The following is a 9263-nucleotide window of genomic DNA, read 5'->3' on the forward strand; positions in this document are numbered from 1 at the left end:
TAAACGGAATATCGAAAAATTAATTAATAAGAATGTCATGAGATCTACCAAATATGACCTAAACAACAGAAGTCACCATCTATTATCATTCGAAGAGAAAAGAAGGATAAGCTACAATGATTTAAAAACATACAACTTCATTATGATGTGACGTGAGAACAAAAGCTGAAGGTAAAAATACGGACGAAGATGGTATGATAAACATAACGTCCGGCGGAAGTGAGGAAGAAGGTATTTACGATGATGTTTGATAGTGAAAATGGCAGTCTATGTATTACTAGCGTTTCGGGGTCCTGGTCAAAAACCGATGAGAATCTCTTTTACGAAGGAGTGGGGGGTGTGACGTCACTCCCTTTTGAGGGAACACCATTACCGCAACGATACGAAGTGCAGCCATCGGTGTTCGTGGTGTAACAGATAGAGTACTCAGCTGATACCCATGAGGTAACCAGATCGAATCCCACCGGTGACACTACCTTGTGAAAGATTTTACTTATAATGCGATTACTTCTTAACTGTACATCTTTTGTTAGAATTTGAGGATTTTATTATTATATTTTATAAACAGAACTACTTTTTCGGTTAGCAAACCTTCATTCGATTTTATTTTATATCTTTTTCATATCAGCAAGTTTGGTTAGTTAGGTTAGGTTTGACAGTTTAATTTTATAATAAAAAATTTATATAATGAATTTTATAATTTTTCTTGAATCGACGCGTGGCCCTCTAGTACAATCCCCCACTCCTTCGCAGAAGAGGTTCTCATCAGTTTTTTACCAGCCCCCTGAAACGCTAGTGTCTATGAGTATGTGAGTTGTACATGAATGACCGAAGCCAAGCAACAAGAATACATCAGCAATCTAGGGTTTGCCAACATAGGGGGTGAAGTGTATTTTTGTGTAAAATACTTTAAGCCTAATAAATGTTTCAAATTTAATCAAGATATATCTTCAAAGAAGCAAACTACAACAGTTGACTTATAATCAAAAGAATGCCATGGGAATTTGGTATTTCTTCAAAGTTTTATGATTTCTACTTGAGTCATAGTGTTAACGGACATCAAAATTAAAAATAAAGTGGTCCTAGGTCCAGTTCTTAGACCTACGTTAAATAGCGTAATCCCTATATGGGAAATTCGCTCAAACGAGCGCCGAAGCAGAAGACTTGTATCGGGTAGATAAAGGACGATAGATTTAGGTAATGGCCATTAGGGGATTTGGTAGACTGTGAATTAGAGAAAACGTGTAACGTGTATAGTAGAGTAGGTCACTACTCTTTAATGGCAAAGTGAAACAGCACTATAAACCCACACTTTGTAAAACCAATAGTTTTAAGACTACTCGTATCTGTTTTTTTGTTTTGAGCTATCTACAGTTTAAATAAATACTACAGGAAAACCTACATAGTTCATTTGCAAGTGCTTAAACAATAGCTAACGATGCTAACGACTAACTTTTGGGGTGATTAAAAACCCCGTATACCATGTAGTTAGATATCTCGAATGATATCACTTTAAGGAGAAATTGTTTAATGTATATCGAAAGACTATTTTCAGTGTAAAAGGTAAATATTCTACTTAGTCACTGTGTGTTTTCTGAAGTTACTAAGATTAAAAGGGAAATTAAACCTCAAAGACTTTAAAAACACATGACACAGTCTTCGGAGAAAAAACTCGTTTATTAAAGTTATTAACATACAATTCAATTCTAAAATTAAATACCATACGTAATAAGCAAACTCATTTATAAATACTAAGTAATTTACAAAACATTCGGATTCAACACTCACAGGTTTCACATAGTGGAATCTCTACTCTTTTAATCATCATCCTCTGATATCTCCTCGATTTCCATTCGAACATAGTTGCTGGGATCGTGTTTTCCACTAACCACAAATTGGGTGAAATTCTTCAAGTTGCTACTGTTTAAATGTTTGACATCTTTTGGGTTACGCAGACAATATTGTCGCAGATCTTGTAAAGCCATGTTCGTTTCTTTGATTCCTTGTTGCTTGAACTCTTCCTTTGTCAGAAAGCGAGGTTTCTTGGAAAAGCTTTTGGGAGGAGTTGTTTTCTTGAAACTATCAAGATAAGATAAGCGCAGCTCCTCTAAATTCCTCGATTCTATAATTCCGTGTTGCACAAATTCATCTTTTGACACAAAGTAAACTTTCTTAGTAGAAACGATTTTGGAAGGAGTTTGTGTCGCTACGGCATTGTTATGGTTCGTTGTTATAGGTTTTGGGAACTTAAACAGAGCCCATTTAAAAATCGGAATCTTATACAATAGCATAGTTGAAAGGCATGACAAAAAAGTTAGTTTTTGATTATGGCTGCTGTAGAAAACTAGTAGAATCGAGAAGGCCTGAAGGGACCATTGTAAAATGTTTTTGCTCCGTTGATTTGTTATAGGTCCAAATCGATAACAGACTGTCAGGCTGATCAAACCGACTACGATCAAGTAACCGTACACAATCTTTCTGTGTGTTTGTGCTAGAAGATAAATATTGTTCACGAATGCTTGGAAACAATATATAATCACCGTCGACCCACCAGCTAGAAGTCCAATGGTCGCGGATTTCTTCAAGGGTAGAAGATTTAAAATGAAGTACAATACAATCAACAAAGATGCTAAAATGCCGAAGATGACTCCAAATATGTAGAAACATAGCGGTTCATGAACCAAAAGAGGAGCTAATAGGAAGAGTAAAGTCCCCACGATGAACATTCCTAGAAACACTTTGTTTACTCGAGTCACTGACACTTTGAGAGTATAGTCGTTCCCAGTCTCTATTCCAAGACATGTTGTATTGAAAGGATCCAATGAAATATATTTGCGCCTTCGACTAAGCACGTTGAATCCCCAAGATGTTTTACTGTCTTCAATATAAAGCGTCCAGACTTCTTGTTCGTCAGCTCCTATGTATAAATCATATTTTGATTGGCCTTCCATATCCAACGACACTTCCACCGTTTGCCAAATGTTTTCCAACGACTTTTCAGTCCCACAATAGCAGTATAAGTTGAGAGTATTGTATCCTGTTTTAGAACAACAGTGCAACTCAGAATTTGGTAACAGGGTTACCGAGGGATAAATTGCAACTCCATAAATTGACCGAGCGAAGCACACAAATAAAAAAAGAATTAGGTGAAACATTGTGAAACACAAAACAAACTTGAGTAAATTTGATCATAAACCAAACTTATTGTGCAATGTTTTGTTTTATATGAAACACGTATTCAAAACAAAACAAAATAATTGAAACGTTAGTCAGCTGATAGTCAAAATCACAATATTATTGAAATTAAATAAACTCCAAATCTATTAATACCATATGATCTATCAAGTATGAAAATAAAACTACGTTCTAGACTTGGGTAAATATTGAATGTTAATTTGAATAAATGATTTTCACAGATTACATTTCACCAACCATATGAATATTTTAGATTTCTTTATAACCACCATCGTATTGTTACATTTTAAAGGGTCAATCATTTGTTCAGAGATGGTAGTTTTTTCAAATTAACCAGTGGCGGGTGGTTCCAAGTGAGGGATATAGGGGCTAAAGCCCCTCCCCCACAGTCGGACCTTGGAAATATAAATGTAATCATGTATTTCGTAGTAAGAATGCACTGGGTTTAGACAGAACCCTAGACGTTGGAAATGGCTTTAAAAGTCACCAAACGGCTATAAAAATGAAAAACTTCCGGATGATGACCACTATGAATGAACGTCACTAAAATTTACGGTGTAAACTGAAAAAAATTAATGACGATTTAATATTTTTTTTATGGCTAACGCGTGTGATCTATTTTTTACAAAACACCCAACAAGAAAAATTGCAGTTGGTTTGAAACATGAATTCAAACGATATAAAGATCTGCAGTGTAGACACATAGACAGATTGGCAAATCATCTCCAGCCTTTACACTAAAAATATCTCTCGATGCTGATATTGTTTTTCTCGCGTTTATTTATATTTACTAGCTGTACCCGCGGGCTTTGCCCCGTTTAACTTCATAAGTATTCGCATGGCTCATTCACGTCCTGGTTGAAGTTCGTTCGCTACGCTCACTCACCTTTTGGTTGGAAATTAGCTGTTGTCATAAATTAAAAAATAATAGTGCTGCACCCTGTTGGTAATCCTTGTAACTTTGATGCTATTGAACATCATAGAACAGAACCAACTTGTTTAATTGAAACTGATGTTAAGATTCATTAATTCCTTTTAAATATGAAAAATCATAAGGTTAACATGGGAACTACAGAGCCACTGGGGCGGAGCCCGAAAGGATTTTTGAGATAAGAATATGCTTTAATGTTAATCGGGAATGTGAGCTATCATCATGCAAAATTTCAGCCCAATCCGTCCAGTAGTTTATGCGGGATTGAGCAAAAACACACACACAAACTGACAAACTTATGGTGCTATATATTTAGAGAGTAGCAGCGTTTTGGTTGGTACAACCATATTAAACATAATCGATTATTGATATAGGCACATACAGTCATGAATCAACTAAAGAAAATATTGATGTTTGTTCTGTCCGGGTTGTGCGGAAGGCATTTTCTTTTAATATTTTTTATGTTATTTGTCCTTTAAAATTCCACGAAAGTAAAACAACTCATTACAAACAAACACTTGTCCTTTGGTATTGAACTCACTAACCTAAATATTACTCACTCTTGCCTAAAATTAGATTTAAACGTCATCAACATGAAATTCATCAGTGCATCCTTCGGATTTTACTATATGATAACTTTATTTGCACAGTCAATTGTGATTCAAACTCGTTCTAAATATAATTTCTAATCTCTAGAACGTCTAAATAATTTTAAACATTTCTTAGTTCTGAACATTTCTGGAGCCTCGATTGGAGTCGAACTTAAAGCTTAAAAATATAAGGATGTGACTATTAAAGTGTGTGCCAGAGGGGTTGCCCTTAAACTTTCACATATACATCAAATTTATATCAGAAAGGTCACTGATCTTAAATGTAATCAATGTAAAGTCTCTTAAAACGATTCTGTAAAAGTCTTTGTTCAGTTGTCGTTATTTCAGACTTTAGGAGTAGACTACTGATATAGCCCCTGATCTAGTCATATAATTTTTTAATATCGTTTGACCAATGCGTTATTCTAAGTAGGCGTGTATTGTGGCTAAAACATCTTAAATCAACCGATTCAAGTGATTTAGGAAGTGAGTGTAATACAATATAATCGGGTTAGGTGATTGAGTTTAACGCTTGAATTTGTTTATGTTTCTACAGATTTTTCTAAACTTTTCTTAAGTGGTAGGACGCAGTCTTACATTAATAGTAGGAGTTTTTAAAACTTTTCTAGGATTTCACTTATTTTTCGACAAGAAGTGTATATTATTTATCATGTTGTATATATTGCCTGAAGGCTAAATCAAAGTAGTAATGTAACCAAATGATGATTCAATCCTTAATAATTCTTATTATAACCTGAATTCTTGTTTTCTCCTAATTAAAGTCAGGTAACATATGCATTATTGAGAAAATTCCAAAAAGTAGAATAACTATTTTTGTTTTCATTTTAGAAATATTTTGGGTAGCCAAATACTTTGGTGACCATCTTCAAAATTGGATTAGAGGTTTCTGGTTCGAACCAAGCGAAGCCAATCTGGGTCCCAAATGCAATGTGTCAAACAAAACGTTAACTTCTAGTTAAATAGATTTCACACCTATTCAAGTCATCTGCAAAGATAAAACCAAAAACCTCTATTGTTTCTTATTGATCGTAACACGTTCAACTTATAGATAACTATATCATGTACCGATTGGATCCCTGTCTTACTATGTCTTAGCTAAAAAAGCTAAACGATCAATTAAAGCGAATCATTTTCCTGAGCCCAGCTTTGTGCCTCATTTACAAAGCTTTTATTGGTCGTTTGTAGCTGGGAACGTACTAAATGACGTTACACCCTTTAACTTCATGATTACTCCAGGAAGCAATCCAATTAATGTAATTAGATTTGCTGAATACATTTCATCCCCAAGGGGAGGGAATGTTCTTTGGCTTAGTTAGGTTTGATTTGAATGTTTCTGACAATTTCGCAAATACGTATGGAAAGCACGACGTGTGGTGTGTAAAGGGAACGTATATATTTCTTGGAAAGCCTATTACAAATGCGTATCGTGGTTCTAACAGGCTGATTTCAATTTCGAAACAGTAATGGATTTGTAAACACCCCCTTTACTGCAAACCTACACACTCAGCCAATTCCTTGCCTGACATGATTTTTACTCAAATATCTCCTTAGACTATTCATGTTTATTTCCTTACATTAGGTTAACGAGTACTTAGGTTTGTTGCTACAAGGGGTGTAATAAGTGTACAAAGTGTTTTTAGTCAAATATTAGTAGCTTGGCATGAAATAAATCTATTTGCCAAATCTCATCCATAAACAAGCAAACATAGGTCACATATTCCCCATAACGGTAACATGGGAATTTTAAATCTATAAGTGTTATTCATCCGTAACCATTTGACGTACAATAACGCTTCAATATACAAAACTATTTCTTAAGCTCTAAAAAAAGGTTACCAATGTTACAAAATGTGTCAGGTACAAAAATCTCTAATGTTATGTTATGAGGGTGAAATTGGGAAAAGATAATGAAAACCCCGAATAGCCTGTTTCCATTATCCGATCATGCATGGTTTCCGATAACTTTCGAAAAACCGTAGCTTTGCACGTTCATACAGAATTTCGTCAAAATTATACCACTTTGGTCCGGGTCCATGGATTGTCATGAGACCTACGTCAAAAGGTTATTCCCTATTTGGGACATTTGGTTAAAAAACAGTCATCAAAAATACAATGTTATATGTGTGCTCTATTGTACACCCAAAGACTAAAAACATTTACAGTGCTTTTTCAGATCCAAAGTTAAATCCGTTACTTTTTTAGTAAACCTATTTACGTCGTATACACGTCACATACTCACACTACAAAAATGATAATTAAGTACCCTATACAAAACCCCACTGAATAACCCCTTGAAAAATCGTTATTTCACAAGAGTTTCGATTACATCGTAATAAGTTCTCCGTCTTCATCAGTAAAGTAGAAAGTAAAACATTAATAAGTCCTCTTTCTTCTACCCACGACTCAGCTAAGTTTTTAATGAGTGGCAATAAAGTTCTCAGGCAGGATTAGTGCGGTAATATTAAAAATTAAAGACATCAAGTTGTATTAGTGTTTTAAAATTTATAATATCTTTATAAACATTTAAAAAGTATATATTCATGCTAAGGATGGACATTTGTTATTGTCGTTTTATTGACATTTTGTAGTTGTTAAGTGGTAAGAAATTTCTTTGGAAAAATAGTGGATCGTCATTGACTGTAAGGTTGACACTAGGTTCAAGACTATCTTTCTTTTGGGACAGTTCGTCTGTGTGTAAGATTTTTTTGTAAGGTTTTTTGTAAGACGACTTTTTTTTTACTACTTTTGTTAGTATAAAATTTTAGATTGTACATATTAGATACTACTTTTTTAAGTCGATGATTGTTTTATATTCATTTCAACTATTTTACCGTTATTTTTGAAAATACAAAATTTTTTGTGGATCCTCTTTATTTTAGAAATGTATACCTACTTTCATGTTTCTATACGTGTACCCAAGAATTATATAATCGGAGCTAAATTGATAAATTTGATTTTCTTACTTCTTACTGAAAGGAGCTTGTATACATTACTTATATTATAAATTATAAGTTTTAGAAATTTTCAAATATTAAAATTGTTTACCTCTCACACTAGTTTTGTATACGCCGGTCAACAAATATGTCCGTAGCAGTAGAAACAATTAACATGGACGCACATCAAATTCATTCAACCAAATTCTTAATGAGTAATTAACCAAACACACCTGGTCATCATTATTCAAACTGAGTGGTTTTATTTGTCCAAACTAACACATTAGATCAAACAAACGTTGTTCCGCATGACAGAATCGGCTTCGTTACCCAGTCCAGTGAGTTTGTACCCACTTTTACAGAATTAATATAACACAGTTCGACCGTATCGACAACAATGATACCGTCCTGGCGAACCCAGCCCAGCGGGAAATTAAAATCTGGTCTGCCAATTGCACTGTGTTTTCCAATTGGTGGAAATGTTTACTATGGAGAAATATGGAGTAATTGGCTTTCATTACCTTGTTTAGGTGCAATAATAAAGTTATCGTAATTGAGAATAGTTTGAGTAGAGTTGATGAGGAGTTGTAGTACTTACGTTAAAACAAGAGGGCCACCGGTCCGATCCTTAGAGAAAACTGTAGGTCTTATCACGGATACTGGAACAGAAATTGTATGGAAATACAAACAAATGACGTTTTTTGCCCGAAATTAAACAAAACCGTATGTTAGTTAATGCTATTTTAGGGTTTTGTCTACTTTCAGGCCAAAACGTCATTTGCTTATGTTTATGATCCATGCTGGTCATTTTCTAGTTTTCGTAATACTAGAGGTCGTCCAGTGGTCGAAAATCGACCGAAATATGTAATGTACAGACTGTAAATAAAACATGTGATTGGAATTTCTTCCATTTGTTTTGATTTTCCGTTTATATTTAGTTGTTATTTCGTCACCGGCATTACAACCCATTTGGCCCATATTTTTTTTTATTTTGCTTCATTTTAAATTCATATTTGGTGCTTATTTTTGAGCCTATTTACATTTATAAAGGGATTCTGAAAAATTACAGGAAAATATCTTTATAACAGAGAATGCGTAGATTTTCCCTGCGATGCACACGAGCCGAGAAAAAATGTTTTAAAGAAACATGCTTGCCTATTAATATATAGATTTAATTGTAACTGTCAAAAACGTCCAATCCATCGTTTTTACATATATTAAGAAGAAATACCCCCGCCACAGAAAACCTGCAGACTAAGCGAATTTCCACTTGTCTATGTACATTTTTACTCAAATATTTCCATAAATAAGACATATTTATTCCCAATTTAAATAGTATTAGATTTAACGAGTTCTTAGGTTTGCTGCTACGGAGAAGGTAAAAAGTGTTTTTGACCAAACGTCAATAGTATAGTATGAAATAAATAAATTTGATAAATTTTATCAAGTAAACTACAACAGTTTTAATTTTCTCCATAAAAATAACATAGGAATTGAAAATTTACACTTTTTTGACTTTTCTCTGTACCTATTACACATACAACAATGATTCAATATACAAAATTATTTCTTTTTTTAGCTCTTCAAATGGTT

The sequence above is a fragment of the Macrosteles quadrilineatus genome, unplaced genomic scaffold, assembly GCF_028750875.1.
Source record: "Macrosteles quadrilineatus isolate MER2022 unplaced genomic scaffold, UCM_ALF_1.0 Scaffold_2__2_contigs__length_208266976, whole genome shotgun sequence".
Classification (NCBI taxonomy): Eukaryota; Metazoa; Arthropoda; class Insecta; order Hemiptera; family Cicadellidae; genus Macrosteles; species Macrosteles quadrilineatus.